We start from the raw sequence: 26817 nt of genomic DNA on the forward strand, positions 1-26817 counted from the left end.
ATTTTTTATCTTTGTCAGACAAGAAATTGATCATGATTAGTGTACCTTCCAACGGACTGGTCATCACGGCATGTAGATTGGCTTCTTCTGAAGGAATGGAATTGGAAGAGAGGAAATTCATCCATAGAACCATATCAATATTCTTAAACGACATACATATTTGATCAATTTAAAAAGGTTTGGGTGGTGTAGTTGGTTATCATAGATCCATTGGGTTTCTACACTGCTATTAGTGGCGGTGGTGATAGCCATCGAAGATAGTAAAATTATAGCTTCTAACTCAAGAGGTCCCCAGTGGTGAGATTATATAATAAGGTCTGGGTTGTGTAGTTGGTTATCACGCTAGTCTCACACATTAGAGGTCCCTGGTTCGAACCTGGGCTCAGACAACTTTGGCCATTTTATATCACCAAACTTCTACCATATATTTATACCTGTGATCTAATTTTTTAATCAAGACTTATAATAAAGAAACTAATATTAATACCGATTAAATCTAGTATGATTAAATTAAATAAATAAAAATATATATTTTTTAATTTATTTATTTAGTACAAAAATCATTTCAAACAACATTTATTTTTTATATTAACACATTCACAAGTTATAATCGAAAAAACATAAAATTAACAATAAAATACTTTAAATATTTACTAGATTAATCAATAAAGAACTCCACTACTCATTCAGGTGGTAGAGAATTGACATCCTTTAGAAACAGATCAATGAATTCACACACATCCAAAATTTGCAAGATATTCTTCTTTTATCATGAATCCATGGTGAGAATCAATAGAAAAGTTTTATCTTTCTCACACAAGCAATTGATCATGATTAGCGTACCTTCCAAAGGAGTGGTCATCAAGTCATCTAGATTGGTGTATTCTAAGGAATGAAAATAGATTTCTTCTTACGACTGATATTCATGGAATTGGAAGAGAGTCAGTTCATCCTTATAACCCCATCAATCTTCTTAAATCTAGTGGGATTAAATCTAGTAGAATTAAATCTAATAAATTAAATATTTACCTGATCAATCAATGGAGAACTCCACTACTCTTTCAGGAGCTAGAGAAGTGGCATCCTTTAGAAACATATCAAGGAATTCCCACACAACCGATATTTACAGGATAGAGGTCCCCAATTCAAACCTGGGCTCAGAGAACTTTGGCTATTTTATATCACCAAACTTCTACCATATATTTCCTTTTTATTAATTTAGTATATTTTCTTAATTTATTAATTTAGTATAAAAAAAATATCAAGCGACATTTATTTTTAATATTAACACATTCACAATTATAATTTAAAAAACATAAAATTATCAGAAAATAATTTAAATATTTACTAGATCAATCTGAAGAGGACTCCACTACTCTTTCAGGAGCTAGAGAAGTGGATTCCTTTAGAAACATATCAAGGAATTCACTCATAACCGAGGGGTCATCACATCATCTAGATTGGTGTCATCTGAAGGAACGAAAATAGATTTCTTCTTACGACCGATATATAAGGAATTAGAAGAGATTCAATCCACCCCCAGAACCACATCAATCCTCTAAACGACAGACATATTAGATCAATTTAAAAAACATGGTCATTAACGTATACTGGACTATTCAAACATATCCATTGAGTTTCTACACTACTATCAGCGGTAGTGGTGATAGCCAATTAAGATAGTAAAAGTATAGCTTCTAACTGAAGTCGTTGGACACACTTTGCCAAAATAAAAAAATGTGAATTACCCCAAAAAGGTCTGGGTTGGATAGTTTGTTATCACACTAGTCTCCCACACTAGAGGGTAGAGGTCCCCTGTTAGAACCTTGGCTCAGACAAGTTTTTTTTTTTATATTAACCAAACTTCTGCAATATATTTCCCTTTTGTGATCTAATTTTTTAATCAAGACTTATAATAAAGAAACTAATATTAATACTGATTAAATCTAGTATGATTAAATTAAATAAATAAAAATATATATTTTTTAATTTATTTATTTAGTAGAAAAATCATTTCATACAACATTTATTTTTTATATTAATATATTCACAAGTTATAATTGAAAAAATATAAAATTAACAATAAAATACTTTAAATATTTACTAGATCAATCAATAAAAAACTCCACTACTCATTCATGTGGTAGAGAATTGACATCCTTTAGAAACATATCAATGTCATCACTCACATCCAAAATTTGCAAGATATTCTTCTTTTATCTTGAATACATGGTGAGAATCAATAGAAAAGTTTTATCTTTCTCAGACAAGCAATTGATCATGATTAGCGTACCTTCCAAAGGAGTGGTCATCACGTCATCTAGATTGGTGTATTCTAAGGAATGAAAATAGTTTTCTTCTTACGACTGATATTCATGGAATTGGAAGAGAGTCAATTCATCCTTATAACCCCATCAATCTTCTTAAATATAGTAGGATTAAATCTAATAAATTAAATATTTACCTGATCAATCAATGGAGAAAATAATTTAAAAATATCAAGCGACATTTATTTTTAATATTAACACATTCACAATTATAATTTAAAAAACATAAAATTATCAGAAAATAATTTAAATATTTACTAGATCAATCTGAAGAGGACTCCACTACTCTTTCAGGAGCTAGAGAAGTGGATTCCTTTAGAAACATATCAAGGAATTCACTCATAACCGAGGGGTCATCACATCATCTAGATTGGTGTCATCTGAAGGAACGAAAATAGATTTCTTCTTACGACCGATATATAAGGAATTAGAAGAGATTCAATCCACCCCCAGAACCACATCAATCCTCTAAACGACAGACATATTAGATCAATTTAAAAAACATGGTCATTAACGTATACTGGACTATTCAAACATATCCATTGAGTTTCTACACTACTATCAGCGGTAGTGGTGATAGCCAATTAAGATAGTAAAAGTATAGCTTCTAACTGAAGTCGTTGGACACACTTTGCCAAAATAAAAAAATGTGAATTACCCCAAAAAGGTCTGGGTTGGATAGTTTGTTATCACACTAGTCTCCCACACTAGAGGGTAGAGGTCCCCTGTTAGAACCTTGGCTCAGACAAGTTTTTTTTTTTTATATTAACCAAACTTCTGCAATATATTTCCCTTTTGTGATCTAATTTTTTAATCAAGACTTATAATAAAGAAACTAATATTAATACTGATTAAATCTAGTATGATTAAATTAATAAATAAAAATATATATTTTTTAATTATTTATTTAGTAGAAAAATCATTTCATACAACATTTATTTTTTATATTAATATATTCACAAGTTATAATTGAAAAAATAAAATTAACAATAAATACTTTAAATATTTACTAGATCAATCAATAAAAAACTCCACTACTCATTCATGTGGTAGAGAATTGACATCCTTTAGAAACATATCAATGTCATCACTCACATCCAAAATTTGCAAGATATTCTTCTTTTATCTTGAATACATGGTGAGAATCAATAGAAAAGTTTTATCTTTCTCAGACAAGCAATTGATCATGATTAGCGTACCTTCCAAAGGAGTGGTCATCACGTCATCTAGATTGGTGTATTCTAAGGAATGAAAATAGTTTTCTTCTTACGACTGATATTCATGGAATTGGAAGAGAGTCAATTCATCCTTATAACCCCATCAATCTTCTTAAATATAGTAGGATTAAATCTAATAAATTAAATATTTACCTGATCAATCAATGGAGAACTCAACTACTCTTTCAGGAGCTAGAGAAATGGCATCCTTTAGAAACATATCAAGGAATTCCCACACAACCGATATTTACAGGATATTCTTCTTTTATTTTGAATACATGGTGAGAATCAAGAGAATTTTTTATCTTTCTCAGACAAGAAATTGGTCATGATTAGTGTACCTTCCAACGGACTGGTCATCACGGCATCTAGATTGGCTTCTTTTGAAGGAATGGAATTGGAAGAGAGGAAATTCATCCATAGAACCATATTAATATTCTTAAACGACATACATATTTGATCAATTTAAAAAGGTTTTGGTGGTGTAGTTGGTTATCATAGATCCATTGGGTTTCTACACTGCTATTAGTGGCAGTGGTGATAGCCATCGAAGATAGTAAAATTATAGCTTCTAACTCAAGAGGTACCCAGTGGTGAAGCTACATAATAAGGTCTGGGTGGTGTAGTTGGTTATCACGCTAGTCTCACACACTAGAGGTCCCCAGTTCAAACCTGGGCTCAGACAACTTTGGCTATTTTATATCACCAAACTTCTACCATATATTTCCTTTTTATTAATTTAGTATATTTTCTTAATTTATTAATTTAGTATAAAAAAAATATCAAGCGACATTTATTTTTAATATTAACACATTCACAATTATAATTTAAAAAACATAAAATTATTAGAAAATAATTTAAATATTTACTAGATCAATCTGAAGAGGACTCCACTACTCTTTCAGGAGGTAGAGAAGTGGAATCCTTTAGAAACATATCAAGGAATTCACTCATAACTGAGTGGTCATCACATCATCTAGATTGGTGTCATCTGAAGGAACGAAAATAGATTTCTTCTTACGACCGATATATAAGGAATTAGAAGAGATTCAATCCACCCCCAGAACCACATCAATCCTCTAAACGACAGACATATTAGATCAATTTAAAAAACATGGTCATTAACGTATACTGGACTATTCTCACATATCCATTGAGTTTCTACACTACTATCAGCGGTAGTGGTGATAGCCAACTAAGATAGTAAAAGTATAGCTTCTAACTGAAGTCGTTGGACACACTTTGCCAAAATAAAAAAAAAAGTGAATTACCCCAAAAAGGTCTGGGTTGGATAGTTTGTTATCACACTAGTCTCCCACACTAGAGGGTAGAGGTCCCCTGTTAGAACCTTAGCTCAGACAACTTTGTTTTTTTTATATTAACCAAACTTCTGCAATATATTTCCCTTTTGTGATCTAATTTTTTAATCAAGACTTATAATAAAGAAACTAATATTAATACTGATTAAATCTAGTATGATTAAATTAAATAAATAAAAATATATATTTTTTAATTTATTTATTTAGTAGAAAAATCATTTCAAACAACATTCATTTTTTATATTAACACATTCACAAGTTATAATTGAAAAAACATAAAATTAACAATAAAATACTTTAAATATTTACTAGATCAATCAATAAAGAACTCCACTACTCATTCAGGTAGTAGAGAATTGATATCCTTTAGAAACATATCAATGAATTCACACACATCCAAAATTTGCAAGATATTCTTCTTTTTTCTTGAATCCATGGTGAGAATCAATAGAAAAGTTTTATCTTTCTCAGACAAGCAATTGATCATGATTAGCGTACCTTCCAAATAAGTGGTCATCACGTCATCTAGATTGGTGTATTCTAAGGAATGAAAATAGATTTCTTCTTACGACTGATATTCATGGAATTGGAAGAGAGTCAATTCATCCTTATAACCCCATCAATCTTCTTAAATCTAGTAGGATTAAATCTAGTAGGATTAAATCTAATAAATTAAATATTTACCTGATCAATCAATGGAGAACTCCACTACTCTTTCAGGAGCTAGAGAAGTGGCATCCTTTCGAAACATATCAAGGAATTCCCACACAACCGATATTTATAGGATATTCTTCTTTTATTTTGAATACATGGTGAGAATCAAGAGAATTTTTTATCTTTGTCAGACAAGAAATTGATCATGATTAGTGTACCTTCCAACGGACTGGTCATCACGGCATCTAGATTGGTTGCTTCTGAAGGAATGGAAATGGAAGAGAGGAAATTCATCCATAGAACCATATCAATCTTCTTAAACGACATACATATTTGATCAATTTAAAAAGGTTTGGGTGGTGTAGTTGGTTATCATAGATCCATTGGGTTTCTACACAGCTATTAGTGGCAGTGGTGATAGCCATCGAAGATAGTAAAATTATAGCTTCTAACTCAAGAGGTACCCAGTGGTGAAGCTACATAATAAGGTCTAGGTGGTGTAGTTGGTTATCATGCTAGTCTCACACACTAGAGGTCCCCAGTTCAAACCTGAGCTAAGACAACTTTGGCTATTTTTTATCACCAAACTTCTACCATATATTTCCTTTTTATTAATTTAGTATACTTTTTTAATTTATTAATGTAGTATAAAAAAAATATCAAGCGACATTTATTTTTAATATTAACACATTCACAATTATAATTTAAAAAATATAAAATTATCAAAAAATAACTTAAATATTTACTAGATCAATCTGAAGAGGACTCCACTACTCTTTCAGGAGGTAGAGAAGTGGATTCCTTTAGAAACATATCAAGGAATTCACTCATAACCGAGTGGTCATCACATCATCTAGATTTGTGTCATCTGAAGGAACGAAAATAGATTTCTTCTTACGACCGATATATAAGGAATTAGAAGAGATTCAATCCATCCCCAGAACCACATCAATCTTCTAAACGACAGACATATTAGATCAATTTAAAAAACATGGTCATTAACGTATGCTGGACTATTCTCATAGATCCATTGAGTTTCTACACTACTATCAGCGGTAGTGGTGATAGCCAACTAAGATAGTAAAAGTATAGCTTCGAACTGAAGTCGTTGGACACACTTTGCCAAAATAAAAAAAAATGTGAATTACCCCAAAAAGGTCTGGGTTGGATAGTTTGTTATCACACTAGTCTCCCACAATAGAGGGTAGAGGTCCCCTGTAAGAACCTTGGCTCAGACAACTTTGTTTTTTTTATATTAACCAAACTTCTGCAATATATTTCCCTTTTGTGATCTAATTTTTTAATCAAGACTTATAATAAAGAAACTAATATTAATACTGATTAAATCTAGTATGATTAAATTAAATAAATAAAAATATATATTTTTTAATTTATTTATTTAGTAGAAAAATCATTTCAAACAACATTTATTTTTTATATTAACACATTCACAAGTTATAATTGAAAAAACATAAAATTAACAATAAAATACTTTAAATATTTACTAGATCAATCAATAAAGAACTCCACTACTCATTCAGGTGGTAGAGAATTGACATCCTTTAGAAACATATCAATGAATTCACACACATCCAAAATTTGCAAGATATTCTTCTTTTTTCTTGAATCCATGGTGAGAATCAATAGAAAAGTTTTATCTTTCTCAGACAAGCAATTGATCATGATTAGCGTACCTTCTAAAGGAGTGGTCATCACATCATCTAGATTGGTGTATTCTAAGGAATGAAAATAGATTTCTTCTTACGACTGATATTCATGGAATTGGAAGAGAGTCAATTCATCCTTATAACCCCATCAATCTTCTTAAATCTAGTTGGATTAAATCTAATAAATTAAATATTTACCTGATCAATCAATGGAGAACTCCACTACTCTTTCAGGAACTAGAGAAGTGGCATCCTTTAGAAACATATCAAGGAATTCGCACACAACCGATATTTACAGGATATTCTTCTTTTATTTTGAATACATGGTGAGAATCAAGAGAATTTTTTATCTTTCTCAGACAAGAAATTGATCATGATTAGTGTACCTTCCAACGGACTGGTCATCACGGCATCTAGATTGGCTTCTTCTGAAGGAATGGAATTGGAAGAGATGAAATTCATCCATAGAACCATATCAATCTTCTTAAACGACCTATATATTTGATCAGTTTAAAAAGGTTTGGGTGGTGTAGTTGGCAATCATAGATCCATTGGGTTTCTACACTGCTATTAGTGGCAGTGGTGATAGCCATCGAAGATAGTAAACTTATAGCTTCTAACTCAAGAGGTCCCCAATGGTGAAGTTACATAAAAAGGTTTGGGTGGTGTAGTTGGTCACACACTAGAGGTCTCAGACAAGAAATTGATCATGATTAGTGTACCTTCCAACAAACTGGTCATCATGGCATCTAGATTGGCTTCTTCTGAAGGAATGGAATTGGAAGAGAGGAAATTCATCCATAGAACCATATCAATCTTCTTAAACGACATACATATTTGATCAATTTAAAAAGGTTTGGGTGGTGTAGTTGGTTATCATAGACCCATTGGGTTTCTACACTTCTATTAGTGGCAGTGGTGATAGCCATCGAAGATAGTAAAATTATAGCTTCTAACTCAAGAGGTCCCCAGTGGTGAAGTTACATAAAAAGGTTTGGGTGGTGTAGTTGGTTATCACGCTAGTGTCACACACTAGAGGTTTGAAACTGGGCTCAGATAACTTAGCTTTTTTATATCACCAAACTTCTACTATATATTTACTTTTTATTAATTTAGTATATTTTCTTAATTTATTAATTTAGTATAAAAAAATATCAAGTGATATTTATTTTTAATATTAACACATTCACAATTATAATTGAAAAAACATAAAATTATCATTAAACAATTTAAATATTTACTAGATCAATCTGAAGAGGACTTCACTACTCTTTCAGGAGGTAGAGAAGTGGAATCCTTTAGAAACATATCAAGGAATTCACTCATAACCGAGTGGTCATCACATCATCTAGATTGGTGTCATCTGAAGGAACGAAAATAGATTTCTTCTTACGACCGATATATAAGGAATTAGAAGAGATTCAATCTATCCCCAAAACCACATCAATCTTCTAAACGACAGACATATTAGATCAATTTAAAAAACATGGTCATTAACGTATACTGGACTATTCTACACTACTATCAGCGGTAGTGGTGATAGCCAACTGAGATAGTAAAAGTATAGCTTCTAACTGAAGTCGTTGGACACACTTTGCGAAAATTAAAAAATGTGAATTACCCCAAAAAGGTCTGGGTGGGATAGTTTGTTATCACACTAGTCTCCCACACTAGAGGGTAGAGGTCCCCAGTTAGAACCTTGGCTCAGACAACTTTGTTTTTTTTATATATTAACCAAACTTCTGCAATATATTTCCATTTTGTGATCTAATTTTTTAATCAAGACTTATATTCATGGAATTGGAAGAGAGTCAATACATCCTTATAACCCTATCAATCTTCTTAAATCTAGTAGGATTAACTCTAATAAATTAAATATTTACCTGATTAATCAATGGAGAACTCCACTACTCTTTCAGGAGCTAGAGAAGTGGCATCCTTTAGAAACATATCAAGGAATTCCCACACAACCGATATTTACAGGATATTCTTTTTTTATTTTGAATACAGGGTGAGAATCAAGAGAATTTATTATCTTTCTCAGACAAATAATTGATCATGATTAGTGTACCTTCCAACGGACTGGTCATCACGGCATCTAGATTAGCTTCTTCTGAAGGAATGGAATTGGAAGAAAGGAAATTCATCCATAGAACCATATCAATCTTCTTAAACGAAATACATATTAGATCAATTTAAAATGGTTTGGGTGGTGTAGTTGGTTATCATAGATCCATTGGGTTTCTACACTACTATTAGTTGCAGTGGTGATAGCCATCGAAGATAGTAAAATTATAGCTTCTAACTCAAGAGGTCCCCAGTGGTGAAACAACATAACAAGGTCTAGGTGGTGTAGTTGGTCCCCAGTTCGAACCTGGGCTCAGATAACTTTGGCTTTTTTATATCACCGAACTTCTACCATATATTTCCTTTTTATTAATTTAGTATATTTTCTTAATGTGAATTACCCCAAAAAGGTCTGGGTTGGATAGTTTGTTATCACACTAGTGTCCCACACAAGAGGGTAGAGGTCCCTTCTTAGAACCTTGGCTCAGACAACTTTGTTTTTTTTATATTACCAAATTCTACAATATATTTCCCTTTTCTGATCTAATTTTTTAATCAAGACTTATAATCAAGAAACTAATATTAATATTGATTAACTCTAGAATGAGTAAATTAAATAAATAAAAAAATATTTTTTTAATTAATTTATTTTGTAGAAAAATCATTTCAAACAACATTTATTTTTTATATTAACACATTCACAAGTTATAATTGAAAAAACATAAAATTAGCATTAAAATACTTTAAATATTTACTAGATCAATCATTAAAGAACTCCACTACTCATTCAGGTGGTAGAGAATTGGCATCCTTTAGAAACATATCAATGAATTCACACACAACAAAAATTTGCAAGATATTCTTGTTTTATCTTGAATCCATGGTGAGAATCAAGAGAAAAGTTTTATCTTTCTCAGACAAGCAATCGATCATGTTTAGCGTACCTTCCAAAGGAGTGGTCATCACGTCATCTAGATTGGTGTATTCTAAGGAATGAAAATAGATTTCTTCTTACGGCTGATATTCATGGAATTGGAAGAGAGTCAATTCATCCTTATAACCCCACCACTCTTCTTGAATCTAGTAGGATTAAATCTAATAAATTAAATATTTACCTGATCAATCAATGGAGAACTCCACTACTCTTTCAGGAGCTAGAGAAGTGGCATCCTTTAGAAACATATCAAGGAATTCCCACACAACCGATATTTACAGGATATTCTTCTTTTATTTTGAAAACATGGTGAGAATTAACAGAATTTTTTATCTTTCTTAGACAAGAAATTGATCATGATTAGTGTACCTTCCAACGGACTGGTCATCACGGCATCTAGATTGGCTTCTTTTGAAGGAATAGAATTGGAAGAGAGGAAATTCATCCACAGAACCATATCAATCTTCTTAAATGACAAACATATTTGATCAATTTAAAAAGGTTTGGGTGGTGTAGTTGGTTATCATAGATCCATTGGGTTTCTACATTGCTATTAGTGGCAGAGGTGATAGCCATCGAAGATAGTAAAATTATAACTTCTAACTCAAGAGGTCCCCAGTGGTGAAGTTACATAAAAAGGTCTAGTGGTGTAGTTGGTTATCAAGCTAGTCTCTCACACTAGAGGTTCGCAATTCAAAATTGTGCTCAGACAACTATGGCTTTTTTATATTACCAAACTTCTACCATAGATTTCCTTTTTATTAATTTAGTAAAAAGAAATATCAAGCGACATTTATTTTTTATATTAACACATTCACAATTATAATTGAAAAAACATAAAATTATCATAAAATAATTTAAATATTTACTAGATCAATCTGAAGAGAACTCCATTACTCTTTCAGGAGGTAGAGAAGTGGAATCCTTTAGAAACATATCAAGGAATTCACTCATAACCGAGTGGTCATCACATCATCTAGATTGGTGTCATCTGAAGGAACGAAAATAGATTTCTTCTTAGGACCGCTATATAAGGAATTAGAAGAGATTCAATCAATCCCCAGATCACATCAATCTTCTAAACGACAGACATATTATATCAATTTAAAAAAACATGATCATTAACGTATACTGGACTATTCTCACAGATCCATTGAGTTTCTACACTACTATCAGCGGCAGTGGTAATAGCCAACTGAGATAGTAAAAGTATAGCTTCTGACTGAAGTCGTTGGACACACTTTTCCAAAATAAAAAGATGTGAATTACCCCAAAAAGGTCTGGGTGGGATAGTTTGTTATCACACTAGTCTCCCACACTAGAGGTCCCCTGTTAGAACCTTGACTCAGACAACTTTGTTTTTTTTATATTACCAAACTTGTGCAATATATTTCGGTTTTGTGATCTAATTTTTTAATCAAGACTTATAATAAAGAACAAATATTAATATTAATTAAATCTAGCATGATTAAATTAAATAAATAAGAATATTTTTTCTTAATTTATTTATTTAGTAGAAAAATCTTTTCAAACAACATTTATTTTTATATTAACACATTCACAAGATATAGTTGAAAAAACATAAAATTAGCATTAAAATACTTTAAATATTTACTAGATCAATCAATAAAGAACTCCACTACTCATTCAGGAGGTAGAGAATTGGCATCCTTTAGAAACATACAATGAATTCACACACAACCGAAATTTGCAAGATATTCTTCTTTTATCTTGAATCCATGGTGAGAATCAAGAAAAACATTTTATCTTTCTCAGACAAGCAATTTATCATGATTAGCGTACCTTCCAAAGGAGTGGTCATCACATCATCTAGATTGGTGGCTTCTGATGGAATGAAAATAGATTTCTTCTTACAACGGATATTCATGAAATTCGAAGAGAGACAATTCATCCCTATAACCCCGTAAATCTTCTTAAACAACTGACATATTTGATCAATTTAAAAAACATGGCCATTGATGTATACTAGACAATTCTCACAGGTCCAATGGGTTTCTATGCTGCTATCAGTGGCATTGGCTATAGACAAGGAATTGGAAGAGAGGCAATCCATCCACAAAACCATATCAATCTTCTTAAACGACAGACATATTAGTAGCAATGGTGATAGCCATCGAAGATAGTAAAATTATAGCTTCTAACTCAAGTCATTGTACACACTTTGCCGAAATAAAAGAATGTGAAGTTACCCAAAACTGTCAGGGTGGTGTACTTGGTTATCATGCTAGTCTCACACACTAGAGGTCCCCAGTTCGAACCTGGGCTTAGACAACTATATATTTTTTATATTAACACATTCACAATTATAATTGAAAAAACATAAAATTATCATAAAATAATTTAAATATTTACTAGATCAATCTGAAGAGAACTCATATTCTTGTTTTATCTTGAACCCATGGTGTGAATCAAGAGAAAAGTTTTATCTTTCACAAGTTGATCATGATTAGCGTACATTCGAAAGGAGTGGTCATCACATCATCTAGATTGGTGTCATCTGAAGGAACGAAAATAGATTTCTTCTTAGGACCGCTATATAAGGAATTAGAAGAGATTCAATCAATCCCCAGATCCACATCAATCTTCTAAACGACAGACATATTATATCAATTTAAAAAACATGATCATTAACGTATACTGGACTATTCTCACAGATCCATTGAGTTTCTACACTACTATCAGCGGCAGTGGTAATAGCCAACTGAGATAGTAAAAGTATAGCTTCTGACTGAAGTCGTTGGACACACTTTTCCAAAATAAAAAGATGTGAATTACCCCAAAAAGGTCTGGGTGGGATAGTTTGTTATCACACTAGTCTCCCACACTAGAGGTCCCCTGTTAGAACCTTGACTCAGACAACTTTGTTTTTTTTATATTACCAAACTTGTGCAATATATTTCGGTTTTGTGATCTAATTTTTTAATCAAGACTTATAATAAAGAACAAATATTAATATTAATTAAATCTAGCATGATTAAATTAAATAAATAAGAATATTTTTTCTTAATTTATTTATTTAGTAGAAAAATCTTTTCAAACAACATTTATTTTTTATATTAACACATTCACAAGATATAGTTGAAAAAACATAAAATTAGCATTAAAATACTTTAAATATTTACTAGATCAATCAATAAAGAACTCCACTACTCATTCAGGAGGTAGAGAATTGGCATCCTTTAGAAACATACAATGAATTCACACACAATCGAAATTTGCAAGATATTCTTCTTTTATCTTGAATCCATGGTGAGAATCAAGAAAAACATTTTATCTTTCTCAGACAAGCAATTTATCATGATTAGCGTACCTTCCAAAGGAGTGGTCATCACATCATCTAGATTGGTGGCTTCTGATGGAATGAAAATAGATTTCTTCTTACAACGGATATTCATGAAATTCGAAGAGAGACAATTCATCCCTATAACCCCGTAAATCTTCTTAAACAACTGACATATTTGATCAATTTAAAAAACATGGCCATTGATGTATACTAGACAATTCTCACAGGTCCAATGGGTTTCTATGCTGCTATCAGTGGCATTGGCTATAGACAAGGAATTGGAAGAGAGGCAATCCATCCACAAAACCATATCAATCTTCTTAAACGACAGACATATTAGTAGCAATGGTGATAGCCATCGAAGATAGTAAAATTATAGGTTCTAACTCAAGTCATTGTACACACTTTGCCGAAATAAAAGAATGTGAAGTTACACAAAACTGTCAGGGTGGTGTACTTGGTTATCATGCTAGTCTCACACACTAGAGGTCCCCAGTTCGAACCTGGGCTTAGACAACTATATATTTTTTATATTAACACATTCACAATTATAATTGAAAAAACATAAAATTATCATAAAATAATTTAAATATTTACTAGATCAATCTGAAGAGAACTCATATTCTTGTTTTATCTTGAACCCATGGTGTGAATCAAGAGAAAAGTTTTATCTTTCACAAGTTGATCATGATTAGCGTACATTCCAAAGGAGTGGTCATGACATCATCTAGATTGATGTCATCTGAAGGAACGAAAATAGATTTCTTCTTACAACCGATATATAAGGAATTAGAAGAGATTCGGTCCATCCCCAGAACCACATCAATCTTCTTAAACGACATACATATTAGATCAATTTAAAAAATATGGCGATTGACGTATATTGGACTATTCTCACAGATCCATTGAGTTTCTACACTACTATCAAGGGCAGTGGTGATAGCCAATTGAGATAGTAAAAGTATTGATTCTAACTCAAGTCGTTGAAAACACTTTTCCAAAATAAAAGAATGTGAATCACCCCAAATAGGTCTGAGTGAGGTAGTTGGTTATCACACTAGTCTCTCACACTAGAGGTCCCCTGTTAGAACCTTGGCTCAAGCAACTTTTTTTTTTATATTACCAAACTTCTGCAATATATGCATGAATTCACACACAACCGAAATTTGCAAGATATTCTTCTTTTATCTTGAATCCATGGTGAGAATCAAGAGAAAAGTTTTATCTTCCAGACAAGCAATTGATCTTGATTAGCGTACCTTCCAAAGGAGTGGTCATCACATCATCTAGATTGGTGTCTTCTGAAGGAATGAAAATAGATTTCGTTTTACAACCGATATTCATGGAATTGGAAGAGAGTCAATTCATCCCTATAACCCCACCAATCTTCTTAAACGACTTACATATTAGATCAATTTGAAAAACATGGCCATTGATGTATACTAGACAATTCTCACATGTCCAATGGGTTTTTATGCTGTTATTAATGGCATCGGTGATAGCCATCGGAGACAGTAAAGGTATAACTTCTAATTCATGCCATTGCACAAACTTTTTCAGAATAAAAGAATGTGAAGTCCACAATAAGTTATAGTTGGCATTGTTGGTTACCACCATAGTCTCACACACTTGACATACTGAGTTCGATCCTGGGCTCTAAAAGATTTCTCTTCCATGATCTAATGATTTCATTAAATCCATTTGGATTAAATCAAATAAATAAGTATAGTTTTCTTAATTTATTTATTGAGTTAAAAATTCATTTCGAGCAATATTATTTTTTTATATTAACGGAATGAAAATAGATTTGTTCTTAGAATCAATATACAAGGAATTGGAAGAGTGGAAATCCATTCACAAAACCATATCAATCTTCTTAAACGAGAGACATATTTGATCAATTTGAAAAACAAGGCGATTGACGTATACTGGACAATTCTCATAGATCCATTGGGTTTTTACACTACTATTAGTGGCCGTGGTGATAGCCATCGAAGATAGTAAAAGTATAGCTTCTAACTCAATTTGTTGTACACACTTTACCAAAATACAAGAATGTGAAGCTCCACAAAAAGGTTTGGGTGGTGTAGCTGGTTATCACGCTAGTCTCATACGCTATAGGTCCCCAATTCGATCCTGGGTTGAGACAACTTTGTCTTTTTATATTACCAAACTTCTACAAAAGATTTCCCTTTTGTGAGAAAGTTTTTTATATTACCAAACTTCTACAATACATTGGTGTCATCTCGAGGAAATTTCTTCTTACAACCGATATATAAGGAAATGGAAGAGATTCAATCCATCCCAAGAACCACATCAATCTTCTTAAATGAACCGATATATAAGGAATTGGAAGAGATTTAATCCATCCCCAGAACCACATCAATCTTCTTATACGAAAGACATATTATATCAATTTAATAAACATTGCCATCGACGTATACTGGACTATTCTCATAGATCCATTGAGTTTCTACACTACTATCAGTTCCAATGGTGATAGCCATTTGAGATAGTATAAGTATAGCTTCTAACTCAAGTAGTTGGACACACTTGGCCAAAATAAAAGAATGTGAAGTACCCCATAAAGGTCTGGATGGGATAGTTGGTTATCACGATAGTCTCACACAATAGAGGTCCCCTGTTTGAACCTTGGCTCAGACAACTTTGTTTTTTTTATATTACCAAACTTCTGCAATTTATTTCCTTTTTGTGATCTAATTTTTTAATCAAAACTTATAATAAATAAAATAATATAAATATTAATTAAATCTAGTATGATTAAATTAAATAAATAAGAATATTTTTTTCATAATTTATTTATTTAGTAGAAAAATCATTTCAAGCAACGTTTATTTTTATATTTAACACATTCACAAGGTATAATTGAAAAGACATAAAATTATCATTAAAATAATTTAAATATTTACTATATCAATCAATAAAGAACTCCACTACTTTTTCACGAGGTAGAGAATTGACATCCTTTAGAAACATATCAATGAATTCACACACAACCGAATTTGCAAGATATTCTTCTTTTATCTTGAATCCGTGGTGAGAATCAAGAGAAAAGTTTAATCTTTCTCAGACAAGCAATTGATCATGATTAGCGTTCCTTCCAAAGGAGTGGTCATCACATCATCTAGATTGGTGTCTTCTGAAGGAATGAAAATAGATTTCTTCTTACAACCGATATTCATGGAATTGGAAAAGAATCAATTCATCCCTATAACCCCATCAATCTTCTTAAATGACTGGCATATTAGATCAATTTGAAAAACATGGCCATTGATGTATACTAGACAATTCTCACAGGTCCAATGGGTTTCTATGCTGCTATCAGTGGCATTGGTGATAGCCAATTGAGATAGTAAAAGTATAACTTCTAACTCAAGTCGTTGAACACACTTTGCAAAAATAAAAGAATGTGAATTACCCCAAAAAGGTTTGGGTGGGATAGTTTGTTATCACGCTAGTCTCCCACACTTGAGGTCCCCTGTTAGAACCTTGGCTCAGACAACTTTGTTTTTTTTTATATTACCAAACTTCTGCAATATATTTCCCTTTTGTGATCTAATTTTTTAATCAAGACTTATAATAAAGAAACTAATATTAATATTGATTAACTCTAGTATGAGTAAATTAAATAAATAAAAAAATATTTTTTTTAATTTATTTATTTTGTAGAAAAATCATTTCAAACAACATTTATTTTTTATATTAACACATTCACAAGTTATAATTGAAAAAACATAAAATTAGCATTAAAATACTTTAAATATTTACTAGATCAATAAATAAAGAACTCCACTACTCATTCAGGAGGTAGAGAATTGGCATCCTTTAGAAACATATCAATGAATTCACACACAACCAAAATTTGTAAGATATTCTTCTTTTATCTTGAATCCATGGTGAGAATCAAGAGAAAAGTTTTATCTTTCTCAGACAAGCAATCGATCATGTTTAGCGTACCTTCCAAAGGAGTGGTCATCACGTCATCTAGATTGGTGTATTCTAAGGAATGAAAATAGATTTCTTCTTACGGCTGATATTCATTGAATTGGAAGAGAGTTAATTCATCCCTATAACCCCATCAATCTTCTTAAATCTAGTAGGATTAAATCTAGTGGGATTAAATCTAATAAATTAAATATTTACCTGATCAATCAATGGAGAACTCGACTACTCTTTCAGGAGCTAGAGAAGTGGCATCCTTTAGAAACATATCAAGGAATTCACATACAACCGATATTTACAGTATATTCTTCTTTTATTTTGAATACATGGTGAGAATTAAGAGAATTTTTTATCTTTGTCAGACAAGAAATTGATCATGATTAGTGTACCTTCCAACGGACTGGTCATCACGGCATGTAGATTGGCTTCTTCTGAAGGAATGGAATTGGAAGAGAGGAAATTCATCCATAGAACCATATCAATATTCTTAAACAACATACATATTTGATCAATTTAAAAAGGTTTGGGTGGTGAGTTGGTTATCATAGATCCATTGGGTTTCTACACTGCTATTAGTGGCGGTGGTGATAGCCATCGAAGATAGTAAAATTATAGCTTCTAACTCAAGAGGTTCCCAGTGGTGAAGCTACATGAAAAGGTCTAGTGGTGTAGTTTGTTATCAAGCTAGTCTCACACACTAGAGGTCCCCAGTTCAAAACTGTGCTCAAACAACTATGGCTTTTTTATATTACCAAACTTCTACCATAGATTTCCTTTTTATTAATTTAGTATATTTTATTAATTTATTAATTTAGTAAAAAAAATATCAAGCGACATTTATTTTTTATATTAACACATTCACAATTATAATTGAAAAAACATAAAATTATCATAAAATAATTTAAATATTTACTAGATCAATCTGAAGAGAACTCCACTACTCTTTCAGGAGGTAGAGAAGTGGAATCCTTTAGAAACATATCAAGGAATTCACTCATAACCGAGTGGTCATCACATCATCTAGATTGGTGTCATCTGAAGGAACAAAAATAGATTTCTTCTTAGGACCGCTATATAAGGAATTAGAAGAGATTCAATCAATCCCCAGATCCACATCAATCTTCTAAACGACAGACATATTAGATCAATTTAAAAACATGATCATTAATGTATACTGGACTATTCTCACAGATCCATTGAGTTTCTACACTACTATCAGCGGCAGTGGTAATAGCCAACTGAGATAGTAAAAGTATAGCTTCTGACTGAAGTCGTTGGACACGCTTTTCCAAAATAAAAAGATGTGAATTACCCCAAAAAGGTTTGGGTGGGATAGTTTGTTATCACACTAGTCTCCCACACTAGAGGTCCCCTGTTAGAACCTTGACTCAGACAACTTTGTTTTTTTTTATATTACCAAACTTCTGCAATATATTTCGGTTTTGTGATCTAATTTTTTAATCAAGACTTATAATAAAGAAACAAACACTAATATTAATTAAATCTAGCAGGATTAAATTAAATAAATAAGAATATTTTTTTCTTAATTTATTTATTTAGTAGAAAAATCATTTCAAGCAACGTTTATTTTTTATATTAACACATTCACAAGGTATAATTGAAAAAACTTAAAATTAGCATTAAAATAATTTAAATATTTACTTTATCAATCAATAAAGAACTCCAGTACTCTTTCAGGAGGTAGAGAATTGACATCCTTTAGAAACATATCAATGAATTCACACACAACCGAATTTTCAATATATTCTTCTTTTATCTTGAATCCGTGGTGAGAATCAAGAGAAAAGTTTTGTCTTTCTCAGACAAGCAATTGATCATGATTAGCGTTCCTTCCAAAGGAGTGGTCATCACATCATCTAGATTGGTGTCTTTTGAAGGAATGAAAATAGATTTCTTCTTACAACCGATATTCATGGAATTGGAAGAGAATCAATTCATCCCTATAACTCCATCAATCTTCTTAAATGATTGGCATATTAGATCAATTTGAAAAACATGGCCATTGATGTATACTAGACAATTCTCACAGGTCCAATGGGTTTCTATGCTGCTATTAATGGCATTGGTGATAGACATTGGAGATAGTAAAGGTATAGCTTCTAAGTCACGTCATTGCACACACTTTGTCAAAATAAAAGAATGTGAAGTCCACAATAAGGTATGGTTGGCATAGTTGGTTACCACCTTAGTCTCACACACTTGACGTTCCTAGTTCGAACCTCGACTCAAACAAATTTGTGAATCTATAGAACCATACTTCCGTAACAGATTTCCCTTTTGTGATCTAATGATTTCATTAAATCTAGTAGGATTAAATCAAATAAATAAGTATACTTTTTCAGGAGAACTCCATTACTCTTTCAGGAGCTAGAGAAGTGGCATCCTTTATAAACATATTTCCACAGAACCATATCAATCTTCTTAAACACTACACATATTTGATCAATTTGAAAAACATGGCCATTGACGTTTACTGCACAATTCTCATAGATCCATGGGGTTTCTACACTGCTATTAGTGGAAGTGGTGATAGCCATCGAAGATAGTGAAATTATAGCTTCTAACTCAATTCGTTGTACACACTTTGCCAAAATAAAAGAATGTGAAGCTACATAAAAAGGTCTGGGTGGTGTAGTTGGCTATCACAATTGTCTCACACACTAGAGGTCCCCAGTTTGAATTTGGGCTCAGACAACTTTGTTTTTTTGAAATTACCAAACTTCTACAATAGATTTCCCTTTTGTGATCTTATTTTTTAATCAAACCTTATAATAAAGAAAATAAAATTAATATTAATTTAATCTAGTATGGTTAAATCAAATAAATAAGAATATATTTTCTTAATTTATTTATTTAGTAAAAAAATCATATCAAGCAACATTTATTTTTTATATTAACACATTCACAATTATAATTGAAAAAACATAAATTTATCATATAATAATTTTAATATTTACTAGATCAAGCTGTAGAGAACTCCACTACTCTTTCAGGAGGTAGCGAAGTGGAATCCTACAGAAACATATCAAGGAATTCACTCATAACCGAGATTTGAAAGATTTTCTTGTTATATCTTGAACCCATGGTGTGAATCAAGAGAAAAGTTTTATCTTTCTCAAACAAGCAATTGATCATGATTAGCGTACCTTTCAAGGGAGTGGTCATCACATCATCTAGATTGGTGTCATCTGAAGGAACAAAAATAGATTTCTTCTTACAATCGATATATAAGGAATTTGAAGAGATAAAATCCATCCCTAAAACCACATCAATCTTCTTAAATGACAGACATATTAGATCAATTTAAAAAACATGGCCATTGACGTATACTGGACTTCTCTCACAGATCCATTGAGTTTCTACACTACTATCACTGACATTGGTGATAGCCAATTGAGATAGTAAAAGTATTGCTTCTAACTCAAGTCGTTGAACAGAATTTGCCAAAATAAAAGAATGTGAATTACCCTTAAAAGGTCTAGGTGGGGTAGTTGGTTATCACGCTAGTCTCCCACACTAGAGGTCCCCTGTTAGAACCTTGGCTTAGAAAACTTTTTTTTTTTATATTACCAAACTTCTGCAATATATTTCCCTTTTGTGATCTAACTTTTTAATCAAAACCTATAATAAAGAAAATAATATTAATATTAATTAAATCTAGTATGACTAAATTAAATAAATAAGAATACTTTTTTCTTAATTTATTTATTTAGTAGAAAAATCATTTCAAGCAACATTTATTTTTTATATTAACACATTCACAAGTTATAATTGAAAAAACATAAAATTAGCATTAAAATACTTTTAAAATTAACTAGATTAATCAATAAAGAACTCCACTACTCATTCCGGAGGGAGAGAATTGGCATCCTTTAGAAACATATCAATGAATTCACACACAACCGAAATTTGCAAGATATTCTTCTTTTATCTTGAATTCATGGTGAGAATCAAGAGAAAAGTTATATCTTTCTCAGACAAGAAATTGATCATGATTAGCGTACCTTCCAAAGGAGTGGTCATCACATCATCTAGTTTGGTGTTTTCTGAAGGAATGAAAATAGATTTCTACTTACAACCGATATTCATAGAATTGGAAGAGAGTCAATTCATCCCTATAACCCCATCAATATTCTTAAACGACCGACATATTAGATCAATTTGAAAAACATGGTCATTGATGTATACTAGACAATTCTCAAATGTCCAATGGGTTACTATGCTGCTATGAATGGCATCGGTGATAGCCATCAGAGACAGTAAAGGTATAACTTCTAACTCATGCCATTGCACAAACTTTGTCAAAATAAAATAATGTGAAGTCCACAATAAGTTATGGTTGGCATAGTTGGTTATCACCCAAGTCTCACATACTTGACGTACCTAGTTCGAACCTGGGCTCAAATAAATATATGTATTTATAGAACTATACTTCTATAACAGATTTCCATTTCGTGATCCAATGATTTCATTAAATCTAGTAGGATAAAATCAAATAAAATAAATATTTACTTGATCAATCAATGGAGAACTCATCTACTCTTTCAGGTGCTAGAGAAGTGTATTCTTTTTTTATTTTGAATACATGGTGAGAATCAAGAGAATTTTTTATCTTTCTCAGACAAGAAATTGATTTGAAAAACATGGCCATTTACGTATACTGGATAATTCTCATAGATCCATTGGGTGTCTACACTACTATTAGTGGCAGTGGTGATAGCCATCGAAGATAGTAAAATTATAGCTTCTAACTCAAGTCGGTGTACACACTTTGCCAAAATAAAAGAATGTGAAATTACACAAAACGGATTGGGTGGTGTAGTTGGTTATCACACTAGTCTTACACACTAGAGGTCCCCAGTTTGAACCTAGGCTCAAACAATTTTGTTTTTTTTATATTACCAAACTTCTACAATAGATTTCCCTTTTGTGATCTAATTTTTTAATCAAACCTTATAATGAAGAAAACAAAATTAATATTAATTTAATCTAGTATGATTAAATCAAATAAATAAGAATATATTTTCTTAATTTATTTATTTAGTAAAAAAATCTTATCATGCGACATTTATTTTTTATATTAAAACATTCACAATTATAATTGAAAAAACATAAAATTATTATAAAATAATTTAAATATTTACTAGATCAATCTGAAGAGAACTCCACTACTCTTTCAGAAGGTAGAGAAGTGGAATCCTTTAGAAACATATCAAGGAATTCACTCATAACCGAAATTTGAAAGATATTCTTGTTTTATATTGAACCCATGGTGTGAATCAAGAGAAAAGTTTTATCTTTCTCAGACAAGTAGTTGATTAGTGGCAGTGGTGATAGCCATCGAAGATAGTAAAATTATAGCTTCTAACTCAAGTCGGTGTACACACTTTGCCAAAATAAAAGAATGTGAAATTACACAAAACGGATTGGGTGGTGTAGTTGGTTATCACACTAGTCTCACACACTAGAGGTCCCCAGTTGGAACCTAGGCTCAAACAATTTTGTTTTTTTTATATTACCAAACTTCTACAATAGATTTCCCTTTTGTGATCTAATTTTTTAATCAAACCTTATAATGAAGAAAACAAAATTAATATTAATTTAATCTAGTATGATTAAATCAAATAAATAAGAATATATTTTCTTAATTTATTTATTTAGTAAAAAAATCTTATCATGCGACATTTATTTTTTATATTAAAACATTCACAATTATAATTGAAAAAACATAAAATTATTATAAAATAATTTAAATATTTACTAGATCAATCTGAAGAGAACTCCACTACTCTTTCAGAAGGTAGAGAAGTGGAATCCTTTAGAAACATATCAAGGAATTCACTCATAACCGAAATTTGAAAGATATTCTTGTTTTATATTGAACCCATGGTGTGAATCAAGAGAAAAGTTTTATCTTTCTCAGACAAGTAGTTGATTAGTGGCAGTGGTGATAGCCATCGAAGATAGTAAAATTATAGCTTCTAACTCAAGTCGGTGTACACACTTTGCCAAAATAAAAGAATGTGAAATTACACAAAACGGATTGGGTGGTGTAGTTGGTTATCACACTAGTCTCACACACTAGAGGTCCCCAGTTTGAACCTAGGTTCAAACAATTTTGTTTTTTTTATATTACCAAACTTCTACAATAGATTTCCCTTTTGTGATCTAATTTTTTAATCAAACCTTATAATGAAGAAAACAAAATTAATATTAATTTAATCTAGTATGATTAAATCAAATAAATAAGAATATATTTTCTTAATTTATTTATTTAGTAAAAAAATCTTATCATGCGACATTTATTTTTTATATTAAAACATTCACAATTATAATTGAAAAAACATAAAATTATTATAAAATAATTTAAATATTTACTAGATCAATCTGAAGAGAACTCCACTACTCTTTCAGAAGGTAGAGAAGTGGAATCCTTTAGAAACATATCAAGGAGTTCACTCATAACCGAAATTTGAAAGATATTCTTGTTTTATATTGAACCCATGGTGTGAATCAAGAGAAAAGTTTTATCTTTCTCAGACAAGTAGTTGATTAGTGGCAGTGGTGATAGCCATCGAAGATAGTAAAATTATAGCTTCTAACTCAAGTCGGTGTACACACTTTGCCAAAATAAAAGAATGTGAAATTACACAAAACGGTTTGGGTGGTGTAGTTGGTTATCACACTAGTCTCACACACTAGAGGTCCCCAGTTTGAACCTAGGCTCAAACAATTTTGTTTTTTTTATATTACCAAACTTCTACAATAGATTTCCCTTTTGTGATCTAATTTTTTAATCAAACCTTATAATGAAGAAAATAAAATTAATATTAATTTAATCTAGTATGATTAAATCAAATAAATAAGAATATATTTTCTTAATTTATTTATTTAGTAAAAAAATCTTATCATGCGACATTTATTTTTTATATTAAAACATTCACAATTATAATTGAAAAAACATAAAATTATTATAAAATAATTTAAATATTTACTAGATCAATCTGAAGAGAACTCCACTACTCTTTCAGAAGGTAGAGAAGTGGAATCCTTTAGAAACATATCAAGGAATTCACTCATAACCGAAATTTGAAAGATATTCTTGTTTTATATTGAACCCATGGTGTGAATCAAGAGAAAAGTTTTATCTTTCTCAGACAAGTAGTTGATCATGATTAGCGTACCTTCCAAAGGAGTGGTCATGACATCATCTAGATTGGTGTCATCTAAAGGAACAAAAATAGATTTCTTCTTATAACTGATATATAAGGAATTGGAAGAGATTCAATCCATCCCCAGAACAACATCAACATTCTTAAACGACAGACATATTAGATTAATTTAAAAAACATGGCCATTGACGTATACTGGACTATTCTCATAGATCCATTGAGTTTCCACACCACTATCACTGGCAGAGGTGATCGCCAATTGAGATAGTAAAAGTATTGCCTCTAACTCAAGTCATTGAACATACTTTGTCAAAATAAAAGAATGTGAATTACCCCAAAATGGTCTGGGTGGGGTAGTTGGTTATCAAGCTAGTCTCCCAAACTAGAGGTCCCATGTTAGAGCCTCGGCTCAGACAACTTTGTCTTTTTTTTATATTACCAAACTTTTGCAATATATTTCCCTTTTGTGATCTAATTTTTTAATCAAAACTTATAATGAAGAAAATAATATTAATATTAATTAAATCTAGTATGATTAAATTAAATAAATAAGAATATTTTTTCTTAATTTATTTATTTAGTAGAAAAATCATTCCAAGCAACATTTATTTTTTATATTAACGTATTCACAAGTTATAATTGAAAAAATATAAAATTAGCATTAAAATACTTTAACTATTTACCAGATCAATCAATAAAGAACTCAACTACTCATTCAGGAGGTAGAGAATTTGCATCCTTTAGAAACATATCAATGAATTCACACACAACCTAAATTTGCGAGATATTCTTCTTTTATCTTGAATCTATGGTGAGAATCAAGAGAAAAGTTTTATCTTTCTCAGAAAAGAAATTGATCATGATTAGCGTACCTTCCAAAGGAGTGGTCATCGCATCATCTAGATTGGTGTCTTCTGAAGGAATGAAAATAGGTTTCTTCTTACAACCGATATTCATGGAATTTGAAGAGAGTCAGTTCATCCCTATAACCCCATCAATTTTCTTAAACGACTGACATATTAGATCAATTTTAAAAACATGGCCATTGATGTATACTAGACAATTCTCACAGGTCCAATGGGTTTCTATGCTGCTATCAATAGCATCAATGATAGCCATCAAAGACAGTAAAGGTACAGCTTCTAACTCATGCCATTGCACACACTTTGTCAAAATAAAAGAATGTGAAGTCCACAATAAGGTAGTGTAAGACCCCAATTTTGACCCTAAGATCCCTCATGTCATTCTCATCATATGCATTAGCATTGGGATCACACATTGTCATCCTCCTTACACCTCTTTCATTGGGTTTGCATTGGGAGAGATCACCAAGCACATTTGATTGTATCATAATTTCTTTTTTTATAATTTACTAACCAAAATACCAAAAATATGTCATTGTATAATTTAACTCTTTTGTAGGTAGTGCACATGCCCACATATGCTCTATCAAGCTCATATATTAGGGTTTTGTAGCACCTCAAATTTGCACCTATCATTGTACATACATTTTCATTATTAGGTCATTAACATTTAACATAGTCCACTGCATAGCATTGCATTGTCCTTTGCCCCAAGTGCAAGATCATCAGACAGATTAGGTCAAACTGGTCAGGAGATCAGTCAATCAAGCAAGCAAGTGCAATTTTCATTGAAACAAGGCCCTAGGGTTGGTCCAACATGTTCACATGACTTGGGGATCCATTTGAAGTGTTTTGGTCAAGGATTGGATGTTCAGAAGTCATCAGTCCATGCACAGTCAGTCAGAAACCCTAAAAAGTCAAATTTGGTCAACTGGGCTTGATTTTATGGTTTTGATGGATGGATTTGGTTTGAGAGAGCTTATTCATGTCCATATAGGCCTCATATATCATGACAAACATCATCATTGAATAATTTGAAGCCAAATCAGAAATTTCCAAAAATAGAAACTGGACCTGTAACTGAAACTTGCCAAAAATGGAAACTTCTTGATCCCAAACTTACATCATGATACAAGCTTCAAATGAATTTTTGCCCAACATGAAAGTTGAAAATCTTGTTCTCCCATTTCCAAAAAGTCCAAGAACACTCAATTCCCATGTATGGTTGGCAAGTTATGATCAATTCATTCTCCAAAAATTTTGAACTTCAAAAGGCCATATCTCTCAAACCATTTGGCCAATTTGGGTG

General features: G+C 31.4%; 6 non-coding genes across 6 annotated transcripts; all 6 read left to right on the forward strand.

Annotated features, from left to right (window-relative positions):
• Positions 1-315: 315 nt before the first annotated feature.
• TRNAV-CAC (transfer RNA valine (anticodon CAC)) lies at positions 316-389 on the forward strand. The gene has a single exon. It is a non-coding gene; the product is annotated as a tRNA-Val (tRNA).
• Positions 390-4155: 3766 nt separating this feature from the next.
• Positions 4156-4229, forward strand: TRNAV-CAC (transfer RNA valine (anticodon CAC)). The gene has a single exon. It is a non-coding gene; the product is annotated as a tRNA-Val (tRNA).
• Positions 4230-6005: 1776 nt separating this feature from the next.
• On the forward strand, positions 6006-6079 carry TRNAV-CAC (transfer RNA valine (anticodon CAC)). Its single transcript has one exon. It is a non-coding gene; the product is annotated as a tRNA-Val (tRNA).
• A 6324-nt stretch (positions 6080-12403) lies between these two features.
• On the forward strand, positions 12404-12477 carry TRNAV-CAC (transfer RNA valine (anticodon CAC)). Its single transcript has one exon. It is a non-coding gene; the product is annotated as a tRNA-Val (tRNA).
• Positions 12478-13931: 1454 nt separating this feature from the next.
• On the forward strand, positions 13932-14005 carry TRNAV-CAC (transfer RNA valine (anticodon CAC)). The gene has a single exon. It is a non-coding gene; the product is annotated as a tRNA-Val (tRNA).
• A 10126-nt stretch (positions 14006-24131) lies between these two features.
• Positions 24132-24205, forward strand: TRNAV-CAC (transfer RNA valine (anticodon CAC)). Its single transcript has one exon. It is a non-coding gene; the product is annotated as a tRNA-Val (tRNA).
• The last annotated feature ends 2612 nt before the right edge of the window (positions 24206-26817 follow it).

This window comes from Lathyrus oleraceus, chromosome 5 (genome assembly GCF_024323335.1).
Source record: "Lathyrus oleraceus cultivar Zhongwan6 chromosome 5, CAAS_Psat_ZW6_1.0, whole genome shotgun sequence".
Classification (NCBI taxonomy): domain Eukaryota; kingdom Viridiplantae; phylum Streptophyta; class Magnoliopsida; order Fabales; family Fabaceae; genus Lathyrus; species Lathyrus oleraceus.